The 24,457-nt window shown below is 36.7% G+C and overlaps 1 long non-coding RNA gene across 1 annotated transcript; it reads left to right on the top strand.

Moving 5' to 3' along the window:
• Nucleotides 1-1,233: 1,233 nt before the first annotated feature.
• On the top strand, nt 1,234-10,672 carry LOC132317687 (uncharacterized). Its single transcript, XR_009484160.1, has 3 exons — nt 1,234-1,341; nt 8,348-8,448; nt 9,065-10,672. It is a non-coding gene; the product is annotated as an uncharacterized LOC132317687 (long non-coding RNA).
• Nucleotides 10,673-24,457: the final 13,785 nt, after the last annotated feature.

The raw sequence follows: 24,457 nt of genomic DNA, 5'->3' as shown, positions 1-24,457 counted from the left end.
ATCTCTCTGAATGCAGCACTGGTGGATCAGCATGCAAACTGAGACGCTATCAAGGCAAAAGACTTCAGGTCATGAGTTCGTGATACACAAGGACTCATAGGCTAAGTATTACTGTGGTTAAAAACTCAAAAGAGAACTAATGTTCAGTGAATGTCATCCCAAGCAGTTAGGTTATTACTGAATAGCATTTAAAAAATCAGAAAAAAGAGTGAAGGGTATGGTATTAGAAATAGGAAAATGTTAGAAGCAAAAAAGATAAAAAAGAGAAACAGATAAAGACTGTTACTGATAACTTCTTTATTGTCAGCAAAAATTTAGAAAGATAAGATAAAACCTAGTTTAAAGAAAAGCAGTTAAAATGGTATATTTAGAAAAATCATCACAAAAACTTCAAATAGAGCTAGTTGAAAACTGTACTATCATAAATGTTAGTGCTTAACTACTCATTGACAAGGTGCAATAGTTACCAGGAGTGCGAAAGACAAAACTATTCTAGAAAATCAGAAACAATAGATCCATAAATGGATACATGCAGTCAGAAATTCATTTGTACTTCTGCCCATTCTCTTTTCTTTTTGAAAATAGTGATTTTTAAAACATCTCTTCTGAGATTCTTGCTTATAACATGCTTCATGTTTGTAATTAAACTAAATTTAAGCATTAAATATGGTATTTAAAATAAAAAAAAATGCAAATACTGATTTAAATGTATGTTACGGTAAAGTTTCATAAGCAAGTCCTTGGATAGGCTTTCTTTTTTTTTCCCCTCACATAGCAGTAGAATTATTAACAATGAAGTTTTGTTTCAAGAAAGTACTTTGTATTTCTATACCAACCACCTTTTAAAGGTTTTAAAGACCTCAAACATTAATTAACTCAGCTGTACACAGTGGTGAGATTATAAATTTTACTGAATTCACCATTACTTGTCTACATATAAGGTCTGGATGACTGCTTTATACGAGAACTTGAGAAAAGTGTTGAATCCTAAGTATTCTAAAAAGCAAACAAACAACAAAAAAAGGAATTTAACTGCCTGTTTTTTCAAATCCACAACTGAATGTTTCTGACTGAAAAGTACTACATTGCATACGATAATTAAATTCTATTTATTTTTAGTGTTTTACAGGTTAACCATTATTGGCATTACAGTTCTAAATGAAAACTCAGGAAAATGTTGGGGTTTGTTCTATAAGGTTACAGGGAGTGATGACTCATGGGTAGCAGCTTTGATAAGATCTTCATGGATCTATTGACTTCCCTTTTTGATTCCTTAGAACTGACCAGAGGACAGCTAGAATGGGGAAAGGAATAGGTGGGCTCTATTGCTTCAGTGCACTGGTAAGTGTAACTCACCAATGTGAAGGAGGAAATTATCTGTTTCTGATGCCAATCACTCTCTGCAGAGTGGTTGTACTTTGTCTTACTGAGGTCAGAGTGTTACTTGAAATCTATTTATTCTGTGTTTTAAAAATAAAGTTATTCTTTATACACAGATCAGATAAGTATTAAGCACACTGTGTAGTCTGCTAAAAACTCTGACAACGTAATTTTTGGAGGCTATTATTTTGTTGTGAAAGAATTAAGATTCTAGGCAGCTCTTTGTGCATTAGGGACTGATATAAACAATATTTACATTTAACATTCAGTAAAAAGTTGAATGACATTTTACAAACAGAGGGACGAACATTTTGTAAGGCTTTCCTGTGTTAATTATAGCCCATACCTTGTCACTCTCATCTGCAGCTGAAACTAATTGTCTGCCATATAAAGAGACATGCTTATTGATTTTGCAAAGACTGGAACAGACTAAGCTGTACTCTCTTTCTATTGATATAAAAAGCATCGCCTGCCTGTATTGATTGCTTACCCCACAGAGCAATAGCAAATTGCTATTGTGGAAACATAATGATGCTGAACATTTGTTACACAGATGATAGGGTAATGTTTAAATGCTGTGTGTCCTGTTCTTTGTAGATTTACTAATAACGTCCTTAATCATTTCTCTTCAAAATACCATGAATCCTGGAGCAGACACTAACCTAATGATACAACATATTTATAGAGCATAGCATTTCATAAATTCAGAATGAATTAAATGAGCTCTTTTTTCATCATCAACTAGACTGGATGCCAATTTTTCTTAATATTTTGCAAGGCCTGGGTAAGAATGAAATAAATTAGCTACAGCAAGATTCTTTCTGCTCTTTTTAAATGTAGTACTTACGTGGTGTCTAGTCCTACCAAAATCAGAAGACTTACTTGAGGAATTATAAATTACACATTGTGAAAAAGACAGACTGAATCTGGTCCTTATTTCCTCTTAAGAGAAAGTAACGTAACATTTTTGACTTTATTTATCTGACGTTGGTAATGTGTTCTGATTAAATAAGGTTTGAAAAAATGTGTAAGTGGTATGAATTTTATTTAACTGGGTGTTATGTCTTAATATAGGAGTTCTGCAAATTCATTTGTGCTGATCTTTCAATTAAAATAAGAACTATCCATTTTCTAATGTTATTACAAATCAGTCTTGTGAAATCCATGCAAATTTATGTTGGTAATTCCTTTGACAAAGGTAAAGAATTCCTAACATGACATTTCCAGCCAATATAAAATCCTGGTAGAATAAAGCAATTCTTTAAATGCTTTTGCTTCCTTGCTTGTTTACATAGAACAAACTTAAGGGTGTTCCTGCACTGCACTCTCTCCCTTTCTCCCATTTAGCAATGTGTTAAATTTCATAGCATTTCTGCTGGTCCAGACTTCCACATTTTTCTTGAAACACATCTTAATCCTAAAGAGTAAAATATGCATCTGCTAAAAAATCCAGCCCCCTTTGAGGCAGGAAAGTATTTGGGAAAGTAGACATTGGACATAGACTGACAGAATTAACAAAAGTTACCTGTAGTTCTTCAGAGCAGTGGCAAATATTAATCCCATCTACCTTTTTTTTCTGTCATAAACTTCTCCCATATATCCTGAAAAATCCAAAGTGAATTTAAAGCCATTTCCAAGCTAGTGTTACAAATCATGAGCATCCATGGTGCTAAATCCTAGAAAATGTAGCAAGGAAACTATCTGTTCTGGATTCTCAATAGTCCCTGGACCAGTCAGCACAGAAAAGAGAGTTTCTTCACTTAAATGCAGAGTGACAAGGAAAAAAACGGGAAGACAAACGCCATTACTCCGAATGTCCCCACCTTCCTTCTTCCTCCCCCAGCTTTATATGCTGAGCATGATGTCATATGGTATGGAATATCCCTTTGGTCAGTTGGGGTCAGCTGTCCCGGCTGTGTCCCCTCCCAACTTCCCGTGCACCCCCAGCCTGCTCGCTGGTGGGGTGGGGTGAGGAGCAGAAAAGGCCTTGGTGCTGTGTGAGCCCTGCTCAGCAGTAACTAAAACATTCCTGCTTTATCAACATTGTTTCCAGCCCAAATCCAAAACACAGCCCCATACAATCCAAAACACAGCCCCATACTAGCTGCTATGAAGAAAGTTAACCCCATCCCAGCCAAAACCAGCACATGACCCTTCACAAGATAAAACAAAGAATCATAAGCATCGACTCTATTTCTTCTTTCCTCGTTCTCAGGTTGATACAGGATGGAGTCTGATTTTCAGATTTTCTGAGCACATCAGTAACACAATATTATTGTATTCTGAACATGTTCTATAAAACACTGAGCTATTTGAAATACCCAACCATACTCTTTTCAAATGGTCATTCCAAAAAATTGATACTTTCTGACCTTAATCTGTGCTTTCCATTTGTCCAAGAAAATCAATACTACTTTTCCTATTATGGATATGTATATATTAATGTTAATTTATAAAGCCCTGAGAAGAAAACCCATTTGGAAATAACAGATCATTATTCTGTACAGAGCTTTCTAAATCCAGGAACAATATGCAGGCAGACATATTAAAAGACAAGGTAAAAAAGTGTGATAAATTCACCTATTCAATGACAGTCTAGTTCATGTTCTGAAAAAGGTTTTGGGTAAGAGACTATGTGAACATGATCTCTATAATAATGCAACTGATCTGGTGTTTCCTCTCTTCTGAATGCTTGTCCTTGCAAACCTGACCATTTTTCAAGGGTTTCTCAGGAGATGGGGGCTTAAGGGGTCTTGGGGGGGAGAATACTAGTGTTTTGTTATTGAAATAGGAGTTGAAGTTGAGTTCTGTATACAGTAAGAGATTACATGGAAGGGCAGTTTGAATGTTTGTCTAAAAGTTAAGAAGACTGAGAGCCTCAAAATGTTCTGATAATAAGTTCAGTTGGATATTTAGTTAATTTATAAAATCAACAAATAACGAAGAAAAAAATTAGCTTTCTTATTTTTCCACTTCCCTGCAAAACATCCTTCTGCTACTACCACAATGCATATTTTTACTCTGAATTCAACAGATTTTCAAACAAACCAATCCTTCTTGATTTAGTTTGCTCTGGAGACCTGCATTGGGTCACATTTGCTTCCAAAAGTATTTCAGTAAAAAAAAACCTGTGACAGCTATACAACCTTGCACTAAGTAGCATATCAGTGTAAAGGAAGAAGATTTACAGTCTATTTGAAACTTGTTTTCTCCTATAGCTGTTTCTTGCAATGACATATAGCGGCCCTACCTAAAGCATGGGTGCTTCTTAAACAAACTACAGATTTATTTTTTTTTCGTACATGAAAAGTACAAGGTAGCTGTGTATTGCATTTTCTTTTTATTACGGGGGAAAAAGTCAGGCTAGGTAAAATGTAAGCTGAGATGGAGAACAACAAAACCATTGCAACATTTGGATCTGTTTGTAGTCTATATGCAGCAAAATCCAACAAGCAAATCCAGTGAAGAACTTCAATTTCCTGTCCTTCATCTTTTGGTCACTTACACATTTATGTGTTTTGACAAATTAAATACCTGTATCAGGATGACTATTTCAGCTACAGATCTGGTCATATAAGCAGTATGACATATATTTTTTTCAGAGATTAATTTCACCTGCTGAAGCAAGCTCTACCAAGGTTTTTTAAGAACTTGTGGTTATATAAAACTTAAGGTTTTTCACATTCTCTATATCGCATCTCTGTTCAGGATGAATATCACCCTTTAAGCTAAACAGTGTCTTCTGTTCTCTGTCTCTTACTTTTAAAAGTAACAACTGTCATGATTACTTGAAAATTAGAAATAAAGCTGCCTTTTCATGAAACAAGGTGATAAACCTGACAGTTTTTAAATTTCAGTTTGAACATTTTGAAGTTCCTAACAAAGTTCTTCCTTCAAGAAATCACCTTAGCATACACTTAAAAAATTGGTTTCTAAGCCATTTTCCTAAATTGCTTTGTTGCTCAGTTCCTAGTTAGTTCAACATTGTCTGAAACCTTGAGATTAAATATATTTCACACTATGTAAGTTAAAATTGACAAAAAAAGTAAGTCTCTAAACATTAAAATGTTTTCCATTTGGTTTCTGCAGTAATTTTCTTACAGTAGTTAACTTTTACCTTCAACATGGCTTGAGGGAAGTGCAGGAACTGAAGCACCATCTTTCTGCATTTTCTTCAAATTACAAGCTATTTCACCTTATTTTCATTCCTCATTTTTTCTCCTTTCATTTGTATTTTTCCTCAAATACAATTTTACCAATTTAAATTAACCTAAAAACTATTTGCTTCTGCATCTCCAGAGTTACTTGGTTATTTTTGTTTTGGTGTGGGTTTGGTTTGTTTGGTTTTGTTTTTCCTCAGCACAAAAAGGTAGTGAATTAAATTAAATGAATCATACAACTCTACTACTTCTACACTTTGAAAGCTGAATTTTACAGAAGGAAAAAAACATATGGAAGGCAAATTAATCTTGTTGGGTTTTCTTTCAGGTTAAGGTTGATCTTTAGAAATTAAGGTTGATCTTTAGAGAATACATTTTTGTTTATGTATACACGAAATGACACCTCCATGAAGGCAATGCATCTCTTGTTAGAGAGGTCAGCTAGAGTTTTTGCTTCAAAAAAAAAAAATCAGTCTTTGAAGAAAATAAACAGAAATGAGGATTACCACAGGGAGTGCTAAGAATGTTTTGCCCAAATTGCCTGTTACCATAATTTCAGTTTTGTACTGAAAGATTCAGAAAAAATACATTGTCATGAGGTAATTTTTCTTGAACAAAGGATCAAAGAAACTAGAATGCTAAAGATAACTGATCATAGTAAATCAGCATTGCTTCAATGAATGTTTAATGGAAATGCATTATTCTTATGAGGATCTAGCTCAATAGATGTCATACACTCTTGAATATACAAATATACCCTCAGTTAATGTTCAACAGTGTTTATTCTCCAACAAGAAATTCTTCTACATCTTGGGTCCATACACAGAGTTTGTTGAACTGCCTGTGAATAAATAGTCATTGTGAATTCTATTCACTTTGAGTGCAACCACCATGAAAACTAGAGCATCTGTTGTCTTTGCAAGGTATTTAAGTTTCAGACAAGGCAGGAAAATAATTTTGAAGTTTTATCGTCTAGTTAAGGTGAAAGAACAATTAAGTTATGGTGATGGGTTGAACAGGGATGATAATGATGTTGATATGCGTGGTGCTGACCTGAAACCTTCTCTTTTCTTGACTCTCTGCAAGTTCAGATATAAAATCTTTAACTGATTGCTAAAGAGTGCATGCTTACCAGTTCTGGGTGCATGTGAGACAGTCAGTAATTTTGTCTATATTCTCAGGAGTTCCCAGAATGTATTGATTAATGTCATGCAACAGGCTTGCAATGTTTCAAATGTTTCAATGTTTCAAAAACAAAGCCTTTTCCATGAACAGATATTTCTTGGCATGACTTCTGTATTATTACTGGTCAATTATTATTTTCTGTTTTGTCTGGGTTTTGTGAGGCTTTTGGCGAGGAAAGGAGGAAAAATAACTGCCCAGATGGGTATTTCTATTGGGAGTTACAGCTACTTTAAAGTGTTTTTTAAAAATTATAAATACAAGATTTATTCATTATTATTCCCTTGAAACATGAGATTAAAGATAATTCAGTCACTCTTTGCCACTCTTTTCATTATCCCAGCATGTCCCAATTTTTCTTTCACTAGTACCTAATTAGTGTGTTTACTCTGGGGTTAATTAAATCAGTTAAATTATTTGAAATACACTTCTGAGAAGTGATTTATGTTTCTTTAGGACTTACAGAGAGCAATTTATTTTATTACCTGGTTAAATTGCCATTGCTTTCATTTGAGATATGATAGTGATAAAATAAACACACATATAAACTCAATTGCAAATCATAATTTGCTATATTTTTACATTACATTTACATGTAAGAATTCAATGCAACTCCAGAATAACTTGGGTAGGATCACACTTATAATCATGTCATTTATATTTATTTGGGGTGGGGGTGGAGTATTTTCTACTTAAAATCAAGAAAAGAGCCACAATATTGTTGATGGGTAAGATAATGTGCCTGATCTTTTACTGCAAGGAAGTAAAAAGTACTTAGCATTAAAACAATGCTACATATCTTCAGTGAAAGAATACTACATTATGAACTGGGGTGAAAGTATGAAAATTAATTGATCTTTGAAAAGGTTATTTTTAATACAATGTTTTAAAATGTTTGATTACTTAACAAATATTGAAGTTAACTTTCTCAGGCTGTTTTACTGCTGAACCTGGAGAAAAAGACTTGTGTATCATCATAAAAGGAGCAGGTTTAATAATTAGAAATATGATATTATATTTCTCTTTCATTTAGCAATTTGAGCAAGAGAGGTACTAGTAACAGAAGGAAGTTAAAAATAATTTCCCGTTTCAGTTGATCCCTTTTATTGTGATTTGGAACTGCTACAGAAACTGGTAAAGACCTATGTTTCTAATGTGAAGGGAAAAAGAAACTGCATACAAACATGTACACAGTTCTATCTTTTCTAGATCAGAAGAAGAGTAACAGCTCATTCTCCAGGCAACAGACCTACTCCAGAAGATATTTAGAGAACATTATTCTCAAATTTGTCTTTCTGGGACAATAAAATTTCAGAATTATTTGAGTATTTTACTAATAAATTAGAAATTTGCTTGGAGGAGAAGAGTTTTATTCTTGAATGACCTTTAGAGAAACAGGAAATTCAAAAAAACCATGTCAAGCAGAAAGTGTTCCTTATTTAAAACACAGTAGTGTTTAAGCATTAAGGGTATGAGGTGGGAAACAACCAGGTGTACCTATTGCTGATTTTCCTCATTTTCATTAAATTCTTCTTTTATCCTTTTCCTTTGTGACATACATATGACCTATACAAATGTGTTTCAAATATCTCCTGATGATAATTTTTCTAAAAATTACATTCCAGACTGAGATTTGCCCCTGATTAGGATGTGATGGTGATTATCTTGCACTGCAACATCTGAAGGAATATTTTCTTTCTAAAACCATGGACAAGACATTAGACAGGTACTGTTCCTCACAATTTAGCTAGAAGTTCTTCTTTTCAGTTGAAATTTCTTTAGTGTTTTCATAGCAATCCACACAAGGTAGAATCTAGTGATATAAATAACAAAAATCAAGAAGGAAAAAATATTAGTAAGATAAAATGCTATAACAAATCTCATAAGATTCCTTTTCATTACATTTGGAAAATACTCTGAGGAATGAAACTGGGACAAATCCAGCTAGAATTTTTATTTTTTTTAGGAAAATATTTTACACACTGTCTTCCTTATAACACTTACATTCTCATAACGACCTTCATCTGGAATTCCAAAGCACTTTGCAAACATTAATTAGTGCATTATTAACAGCACTAATAATTTGGTACTGCAATGATAACTTCCTGAAGAATAGTGAGAACACTTCAAATATTCTGGTTAGTTTATTGAATGTTAAGGATGCTCAACACCCTCCAGAAATTTACTGAACAGTACAGAAATGTACTGTAAATTGTCTTGTTAGATTTGAAATCTTATGCCATTATAATTTCACTGTTTCTAGACCTTACTATTATTTCAGAATGTGTATTTGAAATTTAATTCAAAAGAATAAGAATATATCCTTCTCTCTCTGTCTCCAGGTGCCGTTATAGAGACAAAGAAGTACAATTCTAAAGACCAGATCAAGGGAGGAATGAAATATATTGCACAACATAGTCATGGACATCATGACTGATAGACTGAGTGTAAATATAGAAGTACGCTAGATTAAATAAGCCTTCCTGAATGTGTCTCAGGAGAGAAAGAAGAAACCAAAGTGCATAGTTACCTTGCATTGTATCTGACAACAATCCTGATTCAATCTGTCAAACAAAGTGTATTGCAGTCACTTTATTAGTGACCTTTACAGTTAGTGACTTTGATAAAAGACCTCCCAAACTGAAGAATGTTTATTTTATTTTAATTCTGTCCTATAGTATGTTTCATACACAACATTTTTTTCATTTATGATTACATGGACAAAGGAAATATTTTTCTCATTACTGGAATATACAGTTTACTCCAATTTATTTTCCAGTAAGTTTATGTAGGCATCTCTCACCTGTAAGACTACCAATTGATTGCCCTCACTTTAAACCAAAATTTACCTTGTACAAAAATCTGGATTTATTTTTCACCTTTATCATTGTGAATTACAATATAATGAAAACACCGAACTATGGAACTGATCACATGTTGCAGACCAGTTGTATGATGAATTAGTCTCTCTACTTTGTGCCATGCTGTTACCCGTATTGCATCTACTGTTAGGCATTGAAATGTAAGAAGTTTGTCTATATACCTACAGATATTATGTCAGTTTTAGACTCACTATATGACTTATCCATAGGAGGCTCATTGCCTTCTTAAAACTACTAGAGGCTTCCTACAACTTTTATGACACATGGATTAAGACACTATCCCTTCTGTATACTGATGGATCTGAATAGTTTCGTATTTCTGTCAAGGAACTAGTAGATTGTGAAAGCTGATTGTCCTTTTTCAAGCCGACCAACATAATAACAGAAGTGTACCTTATGTAACCCTCTTTCATGTTCATGGTCATTTACTCACATGACTGCTCACTCTGAAGTCACTAGGACTTTTTCTGTAAGAAAGTATTTGTCACTGTGAATTCAAGTTGCACAGTCTTGACATAAAAACAGTACATAATGTTTCCTGTACTCAGTTGTACATTACAGATTTCTTTATTTTTCTTCCTTAAAGAACACTACTGCCTGACTCTAAAGTTAGGTAACATGAAAAAATGATTAATGGCTAATTTGCATTTTTTATAGATATGCAGTTGCTTCTTACAAGACACAGTTTCACAGTGCATATCTATAGATAACATTCCATATAGATAACATGGGAGTTCTAAATTATAATGTAATAAATATAATTACCTCTGTGATAACTATATATAAAACATCAGCAGCAATGAATATGGTAAAACTCTTAATAACACTTCCATTATATCTATAAAAGTAGCTCTCAACAAAAAAAACCTAATAAAGTGTCAAATATTTCATTTTTAAAAATGTGTTTACTGTTAAAACGGTGTACTTAAAGGAATAACATTGCCTCTCCACTATGAAATGAATGGATAATTGATTTCCCACTACAAATTCACTTTGTTTTTATTCACCCATCTTTTCTGCAACAACCCATTCTTTCTTTTCATAAGAAATGTTGAAAAACTGTGTATTGATTTCTCTTTAGTTCCCTTATGCAACTTTTGAACAACAAAAGAGAAAAAGAAAAAGGAGATGCCAAATGTCCCTGAGATGTTACTGAACACAGAAGAAAACTACTGTAGGAAATGAAAAAGAGGAAAAATGTTGGATTACATGAAAAATATTATATATATTTAAAGGTGTCCATGCTGCTCTTCCCACCTGCAAGTATTTAAAAATGAAGCAGCTGAGATACAGAAAAATAAGCCTATTTTCCTGCCTGCTTTCATCATCAGTGGGTCTCCACTGATCTCCCACTAAATCAGCAGAAATATGAAAAAACAATTCAACAAATTATTATTATCTACATCTATACTAAAATCTACTACTACACAAGTCTCTACTCTGCCAAATCTTTTCTGGTCAACAGTGGCATTACCTACCACGTGTGCAGTCAGGGACAGAGTACACTTGTGAATACTAAGTAGTTAGTCACAAAGATGTTAATATTGCTTCTGGTAGCAATTTTTTCCACTCCTCTCCCTTTTTCACTCAAAGAGGGCTATTGTGTAGGCCTTTGTGGCAATCAGTCAGTTTTATTTGTGTTTTCTCAGTCTGCATGGCAGTTTTTCTACCAACAGACGGATAGGATTAGGTGAAACTTGCAGGACAGAGGGAGATTTCTCCTGCCTTTCAGAATTATTTGATCCTGCTCAAAGAAAATATAATTTTGGAGAGAACAAAGGATGTAGTAGATAAAGGAGATTTGCAGGAGGGAGCTGGGAGCCTACAGCTCATCCAAGGTTGTAGAAATTTTTGAAATGAACAGGGAAGGAGATCCACAACGAAGCCTCTGGGGCTGCAGAAAAAAGCTTCTCATGAACCAGAGGAAATGGAAGAAGGTTTGCAAGAACTCTCAGAGACACTGAGTTGAGTGAAACCAAGGTTGTAAACTGGGAATTTTCCACAAGGACACAATGTGCAGGATGAGAATCTTGTATAAACCTCTTTTTAATTTCTTTTCTGACCTAGTCAGAATGAACTGACCCAGTTTTGAACTTTCTTTATGAGTTTTCTCTATATAAATAGCTAAATATTATAGCCTATATGCTAATAAAACTTGTTTTCTTTGAAGTTAAAAGCTCTTAAGTCTTCTTAAGGTGGCTCAGTATAAGATGTTTTTGGCAGATTCACCTCAGAGCTGTGGTTGTCACAACATTCAGTCAAAGGTTGCAGAGACATTACATTTTTGGAAGAAGCTGTCTTAGCATAAGAACCTTCATCACATTATGACAAAATCAATTTTACTAAATGAAGAGTTTCTGATTCTGGCTATGTGCCTGAAGGGTATTTCAACAGTACATTGGGATGAGTTCAAGTCACGCCATCATACTCTCCTGCATCTGTCGTTTACACAAAGTAAAAGTCCACGCATGGAGGTCAGAATGAGGATCTAGACACAACCTACGATAATTTCATTCTTACTGGACTCCTACAGTATATACAATACTAACACCTTGCCTATTGTCACTTTTTCTTTCTCTCTGATCTGCCTCTTTGGACTAAAAGAATAATTTAGACTCTCTGGAAGGTAAATGTGATTGCTTTTCTTCACCTCTCTGTAATCTTTCCGCAGGACTGCAGCAAGAGGGTGTGCACTCTTACATTGATCACAGAGTATGTTTAGAACCTTATGGATAACGTCTTATATAATTGTATGTCTGCCACTAGAAACAACCATATTCACTACTCCTAAAATAGATCAGAAAACTGGCAGAAAGATGTATCCACCTGATAAACCAAAGCTTCAAGAAAACTTGCAATACGGTGACATGCATCAAAATCCAAAAGGATTTAAAATGGACTGCCAAGTCCACCACTAAACCATGTCTCTAAGCACCACAACTACATGTCTTTTAAATACCTCCAGGGATGGTGATTCAACCACTTCCCGGGGCAGCCTGTTCTAATCCTTGATGACCCTTTCAGTGAAGAAATTTTTCCTAATAACTAGTGACATAGCATTCTGCCTCCCATTTCCAGAGTGCATGATGATTCCTTTAGTATGTACTAACTTTCCCTTGTTCAAAACTTAATTCACAATGACAAGTTCATATCTTACATAGGAGAAGAAACATTAGAAATATGTAACAGGCTTTCTTCATATACTAGACAGTAATGAGGCATATATATGTAGCTCAATGAGTGGATCATCCATTAACACTCATAACCCTCCACTGAAGACAGGAAGTCTGATTTTCCTAATTTTCAAATTGGGGCAGTCTTTATGGCAGTCTTTTGTCTGAGGGGAACAGTGAGCAAAATAATGACCCTGGATTTCAGCAGAGTAGGCTTCAGCTTGTTCAGGGAACTGGTAGGCAGGAACCAGTACAGGGCAAAGGGACAGGGAAACCTGTCTGGTAATGAAAGACAGCATTTGAAAATAATAATAATCCATTCCAAAGTGCAGGAGAATACAATGGTAGCAGGTGGACAGTGTCAGTGAAGACAGACCTCCTAACTGAACTGAAGCACAAAAAAGAAGTCTACCAGAAGAGGAAGTGTGGATGGGTTAGAGTCAAGGAATATTATAGAAATGTTGTGTGTGTCTGTGTGGAGAGACAGTGTTAGGAGTGGAAACTCGTGACAGATGGATTACCTTCCAATTCTTGTTACAGGTAAAAGGAGTGAACCTTATGTGTGGGGCTAAGAATAGTCAAATTTAAGAGTCTAAAAAATAAAGCGAGTAGTTACTGTTAGTTTATTTACAATGATACAAACTACTATAATCCAAATTATGGAATTGTTGAAAAGCCTTAATACAGATAAAATTGTTCTATAGTGATTTCTTACTGTCTCTTGTTTTTCTCTGATGTTATGTTCACCCTTCCAGTATCTGAGTTCCAAAATGGACAGTTTAAGCGTTCCTCAAGAAGGCTGAGTGAGCAAACTGTCAGCACCTTGAGGTCTTCACCAGAGTATGAGGCTCATGGCAGAGTAAGAGGTTCACAGCAGGTGTCCCTTCCTCATCAGTCTTGATGTCTGCCTGAGCTATTTTTATATTTCCTTACCCCAGCCTGCTCCCTTCCTCCTGCTCCCAGGGAGCCCCCAATACCCCTGGGGGCCATTTGTCCATCAGGGACTGCCTGGTGCTGTCAGCCCTTTCCTCAGCAGCATTCACAGAGCTGGAGCTCAGACAGGCTGGGCAATTGGCATGTGGCTACGGGGTGCCTGGTAAACCCAGCTCAGCCCCACTCAGGCCAAAGACAGCCCAGCCACTCCCTGGGACCTGAAATGGGCAGTCCAAAGCCTATGTCCCTCTGCTAGTAATGGCAAAAGTCACATTTACTAGGGTATATTGGCCTTTCTTTGTTGGTTCCCAGCTAAAGTATGACTGCTTTCATCTCTTGGATGTCATTTAAACTTACACTATAGACTCTAGCTTAATTAAGAAAAAGGGCCATTTTTCATTACTTAGTGACTACACAGGTTTGTCAGACCCTTACAGTATTCACAGAGCTAAGCTAAAATAAGCTAGGTGATAGTCAACTGACAGGTGGGCAGTTGCTAGCACAGATAAAACAGCCTGAAATCACCAGAGGCTAACACAGACCCAGAAAAGTCCTGAGACCCTATACTATCAGGTCAACACAAAGGCTGTGGTTAAAGTCATATTTACTGGCCTGTAGATGGGAAAAGGCAACAAGAAAGTCTTTTACAGGTGGAAGCAGTAAAAGGAAGGACAAGGAAGGGTCTACTGCTGAACTGGAGAGCAACCCAGTGAGAAAGGACATGGAAAAGGCTGAAGCTACTCAGCACTTCCTTTGCCTTGCTCTTCAGTGGCAGAGTCTGCTCTCAAACTGATACGATTTGTGCTAACTGTCAGAATCTGAGGGAGTGAAATATTACCTGGGACGGAGAATGTTCAAGGTAAGGACCACTCAAGCAATTCATAAAGACACAAGTTCACAGGACTGTCTTGGATATATAGAAGGATGTGGAGAGAGAGACCTGATTTCATTGCAATGCCAGTTTCTATTATCTGGGAGAAGTCCCCAGTGACTAGAAAAGACAAATGTGCCTGTCTTCAAAAGGCAAGAATGAGGGTCTGGCAAAGCGCAGCCAGCCTAATCTCAGTTCACAGAAAGGTTATGGACCAAATGCTTCTGGAAACAACATCCAGACAAATGGCAGACAAGAAGGTGATTGGAAATAGCCAACACATATTCACCAAGGACATATTGGGCCTAACAAACATGACTATCTTCTGTGGTGAAATGACTAGTTCTGTGCATGAGAGGATAGCAATGGATACCATTTACTTTCAATTAACCAAGGCTTTAAAAAATCTAGGCAATTTAAAAATTCTAGAAAATGGACTAGATCACTGGGCTGCAGGGCTAGTGGTCAATTATTCAAAGTCCAGTTGGCAGTTCATTACTTGTAGCACTCCTTAAGGGTTCATATTGGTGCCAATACCGTTTAATATCCTCATTAATGGACAATGATACAGAATGAACCCTCAAAAAGCCCATGGCTGTCACCAAGCTGGAGGGAGTGGAATTCACTGGAGGGTATATCTACCATTCAGAGAAACTCTGACAGCTTGAAGCTGGGCTTCTCAGGAGCCTTATGAAGTGCAACAAAGGCAAACACAAAGTCCATCACCTGGAAGAATAACCCCATGCAATGACAATTCAGAATGGAGATTGGCTAGCTAGGGAGCTGCTTTGCAGAAAAAGCCTGTAGGTCTTGAGAAAATGAATTAAATGTGAGTTAGCAGTACACTCTTGCAGTGATGAAGGCAAAGAGGATACTGAGATACGTCAGCAGAAACAGAGCTGGCAGGATGAGAGAAGTGATTATTCTCCTCTCCATGACACTTACAGGACTACATCTAAAGTATTGTCTAGTGGATTAGTGAATAATTATAGGGCTGAATCACATGACATAGAAAGGAAGACTGATACAGGTGGGCTTGTGCAGCCTGTAGATGACTAAACAGCAATCTGATAGCTATCCTCAATTACCTGCTGAAGGGCTGTAGTAAGATGGAGCCAGACTCTTTTGGAGGTCCACATTGATAGGACAAGTGATATTGGACCCATGTTGCAGCAAGAGAAATTCTGATTAAATAGAAGGAAAAAATTCTTCACAGTGAGGATCATCAACCACTGGAACAGGTGCTCAAGAGAGACTGTGGGAACTCCATCCTTGGAGTTACTCAAAACTCAACTGTACAAGGCTCTAAGTAACCTGATCTAATGTGGAAATGTGAACTAAATTCAAAATTGGCCCTGTTTGGGGGATGGATGAAACAGATGACCTCTAGAGATCCTTTCTAACCTGAATTTTTCTATGATTTTACCTTCTGCAACATCTCATGTTTTTGTTTTGCTTGTTTTGTTTTTTTTCTCTTTTCTCAGATGCTTAGATCAGGAATCTCTGATTACAGTAGTCATGAAGCATACTCAACCAAGAACAAGAAAATAAGAAGGCCTCCTGCCATTATAGAGTCAGCAGATGTGTCTGGGCTTAGTAAATGCAAAACACTCCTGCTCATAGAGATCAGAGACAAAAACAAGATGTTCAAGGTTATGCAGAAAGTCAGCTTGGGAATTAAACCTGTTCTTTCCCAGGTCACATCCAAGGCAGCGGGTCCTTCAGAACTTTCTCATTTACTAAGATACCTGTATTTTCAGTTCTCTCAGAATATTTGCATAGGTTAAATAAAAGTGCAGTCTACCATTTAAACTCATACTTTGTGCTTTTGTCATCTATACCCATGACTGGATAAACTGCTGTATGTCTATAATTTCCAATTCTAGACAAGTGGTATTTTTATGTCTGCTATTTTATGATCTGTTAAAGCTATTATACCAGTAGTAGGTCAGATTTTCAGAAGGTTTACATAAGCATATGTCCATTAATTACAGTTCAGCTGTACAACTGAGGAGCTGCCCTGTTGCCTTTCGTTAATGAGACAGATGGAATTCCAAGTTTCCCAGTGATTTAAAGTCTTATACTAAAAAGTATACTTTTTAGCCTTTAGCTTGTCTAAAATATGTATTCTAGTTTGTGGGGTTTTTTGTATTGTTTTGTTTTTTTCCCTTGAAGCTATCACTTAGACTGGAAGGAAGTGGTTACAGAAAAGATAGTACCGGTACTATATATATAGACAGAAATATACATAGATGTATGTGTCCATATGTTTGCATATGTACACATATGTGCATACATATACTTTTCAAAAAAACTTTAGATGCTTATTAGAATGTTGGATATTGAAACTTAAATCATATATACTACTATGTAGTTTGTTGCAAATTTATGGGGATGCATAATAATCTGAATAGTTTATTGAAGCCTTTCCAAAGAGTCATGCATGCATACCTGGGATGTTAATAAATATATCACAATAGAAATACCACAGTGTAACATTTATGTCATTCAATCACTGGAGAATATTCCATTAAAAATGCTTTTTTTTTTTACCTATGATAGTTAGGAACTTTCTTGAGTTTTGAGCTGAGCAAAAGTCAAGTGATGCCATGTAGGCATTTGCCTCTGGATATGCTGAAATGCCAAAAGCAATTTGACTGTGATTCAGAACATTGGACAACTATTCTGGTTTTAAATTCAAAGCAATGGAAATAAAATTGTATTACAGATTTTTTTTTCCCAGTTAGTTTTCAAGACACTTTTGCTACCAGGAGAATTTATACAGCTTATCTCATAATTAGGATGTTAATATAAATAGGAAATAGACTCAAATAAAATATATAGTTACACTTTACACACTTCCAGAGAAAGAGCAGCTTCATTATTTTAGCTGTAAATTCAGTGTGGAAGATACAAACAGATTTACCAGGACCAAAACATTTCAAGTACAATGCATACATAATTCATTGGTTATTGACAGAAAATTATTTTGTGCCATCCCTTTGTACATCTGAGTTCAATTAAATTGGCTGTTTGTTGATGTATTGTTTTATCATGAAGTAACATCTAATACCATAGTGCAAATCACTTCAGTCATGTTATGAGAAATAAATCTTTTCATGATTTTTTTTCCTAATCTTGAAACAAGCATAAAATTATTTTGAGTGGTGTTTGTACATAAAGTGCATATCCCATAGGGATTACTGTTTATTTGTGGTTCTTCTCACTCTTTCTTGCCTTACTTACCCTACTTTTAATATTTTAGACTGAAATAATTGTCAAATAATACTTGACTGTTTCTAGGGCATTTGTCCCTCCTAAAGAGGGGAAGAATAAAAAGCTGAAAAGGACACAGGGAAGTTTGAGAAAGTCAGTTGGGCCTGCCTCTTGAGGACAGTGCTCAGAAAGGACTTTTACCTTGTGCAAGTTTCAGTCTCTTGGTAACACAAAAGAAGGAAGGACCTGAAAATTGCCTGAGAAAGCCAGACTCACCGAACTCGAGACCAGAAAATGAAAATCGTTTAAATTAAAGCAGAGACTTCTGAAAAACACCTAGGTCTGCATATGTATTCAGGAGTGTGGAAAATGTGAAGGCTTCCACAAAGAATTTTGACACCAATTTGAAAATAGGCTTTTTGATCTTTTCTGTACTAGGAAATTCACTGTGTAATTCTAACAGCTCCTAGCATTTAAAATTAGGAGTCCAACCCTATACAGTCATGACGTTTAACTTAAGATCATTTCACATTATTCACATATTAGTTTACTGTTTTCCAAACATTTAGAGGATACATGTAATAAAAAGTTGTGGTACCAACATTGTAGCTGAACTATCATAGACTAGCTCTGAAATATTTCACTGCTTTGCAAGGTAATTGCAAGACCTACTGACTTTCATATAGCCAGGATTTAATTCTATGTTTTTCATAATCAAGGGACAATTAGTTATAGTTGTAATTTGGCTGTTAGGGTAGATCAGGTCTATACATTTATATACCGGTGAAAAAAAAATACACTGAATTTTCTACTTTTCAGTTACTTCTAATTAAAATGCAGCTATTGCAGCTTTATTTACCGGTTAAGCTAGCAATAAGGACAGTATGGAGAATATATTATGCCTTGATGTTATGACTATTAGATCCTTACTTTATGTCCCATTATAAGTTTTCTGTAAAATGTACTTTCCAGACATATTTCCTCATGTGTTAGTCTAGTTTTCTTCCTCATTTTATTGTGTCGCTAAATAGCTGAACCACAGATAGGTTGAGGACCCTGAAAACTCTCTATTCTGATAGTCTTAGAACTTCTGCAGAATTCTTAACTCTCTTGAATATCAGCTAATTCTAACTCACTGATTTTTCATTTTCTTATACATGACCTACTGAATGTAGCTGTGAGTCATGTCCTGAGTTAATCAAAATATTAACCTACCTGAGAACATGATTCATGGCAAACTTTTCGAATTACTCCTTACAATTTGTATGTAAAATGTTTTCTAGCTTATATGAAACTGTGGGAAACTAATGTTTTAATTTTTAAATATTCTTGTATCCTTTCTGAATCTGAATCATTTGACAATGAATTTTGTAATTGTTCTGCGGTCAAGCTACAGTGTCATTGTGAGCTCTTAATTGAGTTCTTTAGTGATTAACTCTTGATTTTGAGTTATTAAAGGATGTTTGGGGTTTTTTTCATAGCTGTATGTCTCAGGACCAATTGTGAAGAGGCAGCAACTACTTTCTAACTGGGGATTCAAATTTTTAAATGGAAGTCAAGACATAAAGTTACCTAAGCAAAACAAAGTAGTAGTATATATCGCCAACTTCTTGCCACTTCAGTAACAGAAACAAAGTGAAACAAACAGGCAAACAAAGAAGAAAGAGGAGACTGACACAACTTTTAAACAGTAACTGTGCATATTAACTAGAAATAGTAACTCTCTATACTTTTTAAGCCTCTTAAAAATATTGTTGTCTGTGAAGGGATGGCAGAGATATCTTAGGGGAAAAAAAAAATTCCTTAATATTTCTATTGTATTGCTATAAATCAGCTCCTGACTCTGCATGAACAGCCAAGTAATGGTACTAATGTGATCTCCTTAGCCACCAGTTGTTCATATGAGCCCATGTCTCCCACTTTGGATTTCACCCATTCTGCTTTCCCCAGGCCCCAGAATTCACTTCTCTGCATTCCAACTTCCCAGTTATCTCTCCCACAAGCATAATATTAGCATGATTATTTTCAAGTAAACAATAAGCATTGCAAAGAAACAACATTGTTGGTTCGTGCTTAGTAAACAATCTAATCACCTAAGTCTTCGGGGAGAGGAGACAAGAAAGGAGGAAAATGGAGAGGAGCTGGAAGAATCAAACGGTACCGGAAGGCTAGCAAGCAATGACAATGTGTGTCAATATCATCATTTGAACAATTTCTTCTGTTTTTATTTGGCTCAAAGAATGATACTTGCTGCATTCAAGGTCTGTGGCATGGCTGGGCCCAAGAGCATGACTGGAGCTGGCAGCAGCCATCGTGGCAGCAGCCCCAGGGGAGACCTCTCCTCGCTTGCCCCCTCGCAGCTGCCTGGAACCAGCTGCGCCCATCGGCTGCAGGACCGCCTTCCCCAGGGACCGCTGACTGGCCTGGGACAGTGGGACAGGTGGGGAGAGAAGGCTGGGCCCCAGCAGCTGCCTCTCCCGCTGTCCCTGCAGTGTCTTGATCTTCCTCCCTTGCCTATCACCCCCGACTTTCTGTTCCAGCACCGTTTGCCTCTCAGAAGAAAGAAACTAATTTGTCACATCCAGTTTACCCTTAAGCCTCCCTCCTTGGCTTCTGTCCTCCATGCCCTTGGGCTTCAGCCTTCCTACCGCAAGTCTTTACACAACCTTCAGTTCTTCCTCAGTGTTTTGGGAGGGCAAACCCAGTCCTCCTTCCACACCCATTTCTTGTCAAAACTGGCTCTCCTTCCCTCCTGACTTCCCTCATCTAATCTTAATCCTCTGTATATTCTAATTTCACATTTCCGTTTGCTTTCCAACTCCACCTTTTTTGGAGGTGCAGGCTGCCAGTTGCAGTCTCAGTCTCCTTCTCTCCCTGTCTCTCAGTCATCCTCAGGCCTTACTGCAAGGCCATGCAGAGGTCCTGGGTTTAAGCCTGTTCTCCTAAGCCTTCCCCACAGCAGAGCTTAGTTCTGGCGGCATCTGCTCCAAGTAGATTCCTTCTCCCTTTATCTTCCATGGCACTAGCAAATTTACAGTCACTCAGAAGTCAGGAGACTCTGACCCCATGTTCCCTTTGACACAAGGTTTACGATATAATTTGTGGAACACAGGATGCCACATTTTTCTGAAATTACTGACCCATGTCTTTTGTTCAATACTAGGAAAATAAAAAAAGAAAGCAGCAATAAAACACCTGGCATAGTATTTCTCTTGACTGACTACTGATAGAGTGTGAAGTGTTTGAGGTTAATTTTCCCGAATGCATTTATTTCTAAAACAGAGCTTCTCAATGCTGTGAAAATATATTTACCATATCACCTGAAAAGTTTTAAAGTAACAGTGATGACAGCTTAAAGGAGAGTATAAAAAGGGAAGTAAAAATGATTTAAGGCTCCAAGTCTATCTCTAGATATGAGTATGAACCTACTATCATAGTTAGTTAATTGGAGTCATACCTAGAAAGTGAAGAGGAAGCTTCCACCTTTAGGTGTAAGAAGACAGTAGAGTGAAAACACCAGGCACTATACCTACCATATTCAACCTAGACATTAAGTTCCCTTCCCAAATAAGTGTTTTAAATTCCCCAAGTTTCCTGTGAAGCCCATGCTCCTGCAGCATTGGACATGAGCTACACAAGGTCTTTACATCAGCTGGCTGATAATGTAGTGGTGATATTGCTTTAGAGCTACTGGTATTAATACCCTGATAAGCACCATAAACAGCAAATACATATTGAATGCCTCAGCAGTGAAAGCATGTTGCTATTAACTAAAACTTAGCTTATAGATGAGAGTCTGCCTTCGAGTGTACTCTCAAGAAGAAAGATTTTAAGTATTTTTCAGGGTCCCCTGAAATAAACACACTGGGGTTTGGTTTTTTGGGTTTTTTTTTTTTGATTCATAAATCACCGTTGGCATGATTAGTGATAATTGGATAAAGAAAATTTAGCTCTCTATATCATTCAATTGAATTACGTTAAAGTACTGTCAGAGATACAAGATGTCATTTCATACTAAAATTAGTAAATTGGAATGCAAATTATTTAGGCAACTAAGCAACAATAGTATTGCCTCTGCTATTCTGTTTACAGCAATAGCTTTGGGGCATTCGTGGATATATTTTTGTCAGATACTGTATCTTCTTATGTTGGATTTGCCACATTGTATAAAGGCCATTCTTAACAATATTACTGAAGAACAAGATCACTTCAACTTTTTAATCTGGTAAAAATTGATCAACATTCAGCCAGCCCATCAAAAAAGTAGTCTGTTTTTGTCCAGTGCAGTTCCTCCATTTTGTCACATAAGTAGTTCTCTTTCTTAAGAGTGGTTATCATGACAGAAATGAGGTTATGTGATCAATCCTTTCAATACCTTCAGCTTTTCATTGGTCTAGCTATTGTGCTGTCATCTAATAACTTTGTCTTTTATGCCTGCACATTTCTCTGCATTCAAAACAATTACTCACACACAAATTAATTTAAAACTTAGTTGCTTCTTTGCAGGTGAAGCTTTGCAGAAATTCTAGCAGAATTGACTAAATCAACATTGATTTTCTTACACTTAATAATATTACTTTGATCCATTCTCAATTCCACGCAAAGTCTACCACCACTCTGGACATGAAGCTGTAATCAATTGACTAGGAAGAAACTGAGGGCATATATTTTTCATTAAATGATTCAAAGAAGCAAAGCAGTGTGCTATTGTGGCAGCACGGGGAGTTCTTCCTTCTCAGACACCATTTCATGAACTCAGGTGCACTGAGTGCATTCAGATTTGTGGTGCAGTCCTAAACTGATTTGAGAAGAATATGGATTAAGGACATTTGTTCACTTTCTTCTCAGTTCCCTGTAGTCTTTTATCTAGGTTTCTCTTTAGTGCCTGTTAAACAAGCTAATGAAAATGTACCATACATATTTCATCAGACTTGTAACCAGTCTACCTTCTTGGGAATGAAGTGTGCAGACTTTAATGCAAGCCTAGTATGAATCTGAAATTTTATTATTGCTATTCCAGAGTGACTATTATGGCACCAGGGCTTAAACTCTGTTCCCTAATAATATTTTTTCCTCCTAAGTGAAGCAACTTTTAAAAAGTTTTTCCCTCCAGCAAGTGCAATGCATTATGAAGGAAGTATGAAAATAGTATCTATTATGACAATTACAGTAGACTAGGAGTTCCTATCAAGATTAATAATTGGCATGCATACTGTAAGAACATAGGAAGAGATGAATGAAGAAACACTGCAAAGTGAATAAAGGAAACACTGCAAGCAGTAGAGCATATTGATGGAGGTTTTCTGCAGGAAGTGAAAATAGATAACACAGATAGCTGGAAATCTTACTGCATATTACCATGGTACAAAAGTCTATAAAAGATATTTACAGAAATAAGTAAGTGATGAAAATGTCTAGCTACTTTTGGTTAACAATTTATTACAGATGTGATTGTTGCAGACATCAGCTATCAAGGAGTAGTGTCCTTGCCTAGAAAATCCACCTTACGCATGAGAGAGAATGTGGATGGAAGTGCTTCTGAGAGCCAAAAAAGTGAGCAGTGGAGAAATTTGTATTGCAGCTGCTCAGCCACACAACTGTTTCCCAGTGCTTCAAGAAAGAACCCAATCTACTACCTGCAGCTATCCCTTTCTGAGTTGTAGCAAGAAAAGCAGAAAAGAAAATAGTATCAAGTGCCACAAGGGCCAGTGGCTCCCTCTGTGCCAGGGCAGCCAGGGCCCATCCCACCCCTCAGGCAGGAGCAGGGCAGCTGGAGGGGGCACTGGGGCAGCCCCAGCCCCAATCATCGGGCACCTCCCTGGGGACAGGCCAAGGCCAGGCCAGAACATAGACCCATAGGTGGACCTGGCTCAGCAGGGCCCATGGATGGGCAGGGCAGGGCTGTGGCGAGCTGGACACTGGCCCTGCTGCAGCACTGCTGGGGCAGGGGCTGGTGGCCCTGGGGGGCTGACATGGGGTCCTGGGCCATGGGCAGGCTGAGGAATCCCTGAGGGGACTGGGAATGGGATAGTCAGGGCTAAAAGTGCCTTCAGGTTGCTGAGAGAAAAAAAAAATAATTGTGACTTCTTTATCTGATTGTTTGTAGCAAATAATTTGTATTTGCCACAGTAGTATTGACAAATAAATATGGCACACACATCCACATCCGCATTTCAGTACTGAACAAGTACCATTTTGCAGCTTCAGTACCAATTTGCATTTCTCATATTTTCATTTTATTAATAATGCCTCTTTTTACTGTACAAGTGTCTAACTTTGTACATGTCAAAATTCAGAATGATCATCATTAATCCAATATGAACCCCATTAGATTAGGAAGAAGCAGAAATATTTCAAAGTAAAAAAAAAAAAAAAGGATTTTATGCTCAGTGTGATCTTAACCTCATGATTCAATGCTGGATTTATAATTCCAGTAGCAGATTCTCCAGAGCAGTTTCCTTTGCTGCTTATCTGCCATGCTGGAGCTGAACCCCACCTGCCTCAAACTTCATAATAACAGACATATTCCATAAATTTGACTGGAATTATTATTGGCACTTTGTTTTGTCTATAGATTTGTGCAATGTGAAGCTACATCCTAATGGACAGGCTGGCAGAAGAGAGGTGGATCAAAGAACCACTGCCTTCATTTTTGAGAAT

The sequence above is a fragment of the Gavia stellata genome, chromosome 1 (genome assembly GCF_030936135.1).
Source record: "Gavia stellata isolate bGavSte3 chromosome 1, bGavSte3.hap2, whole genome shotgun sequence".
Lineage (NCBI taxonomy): Eukaryota > Metazoa > Chordata > Aves > Gaviiformes > Gaviidae > Gavia > Gavia stellata.
Note: the sequence above shows the minus strand (reverse complement) of the source record. Positions and strands in the feature narration are given on the sequence as shown.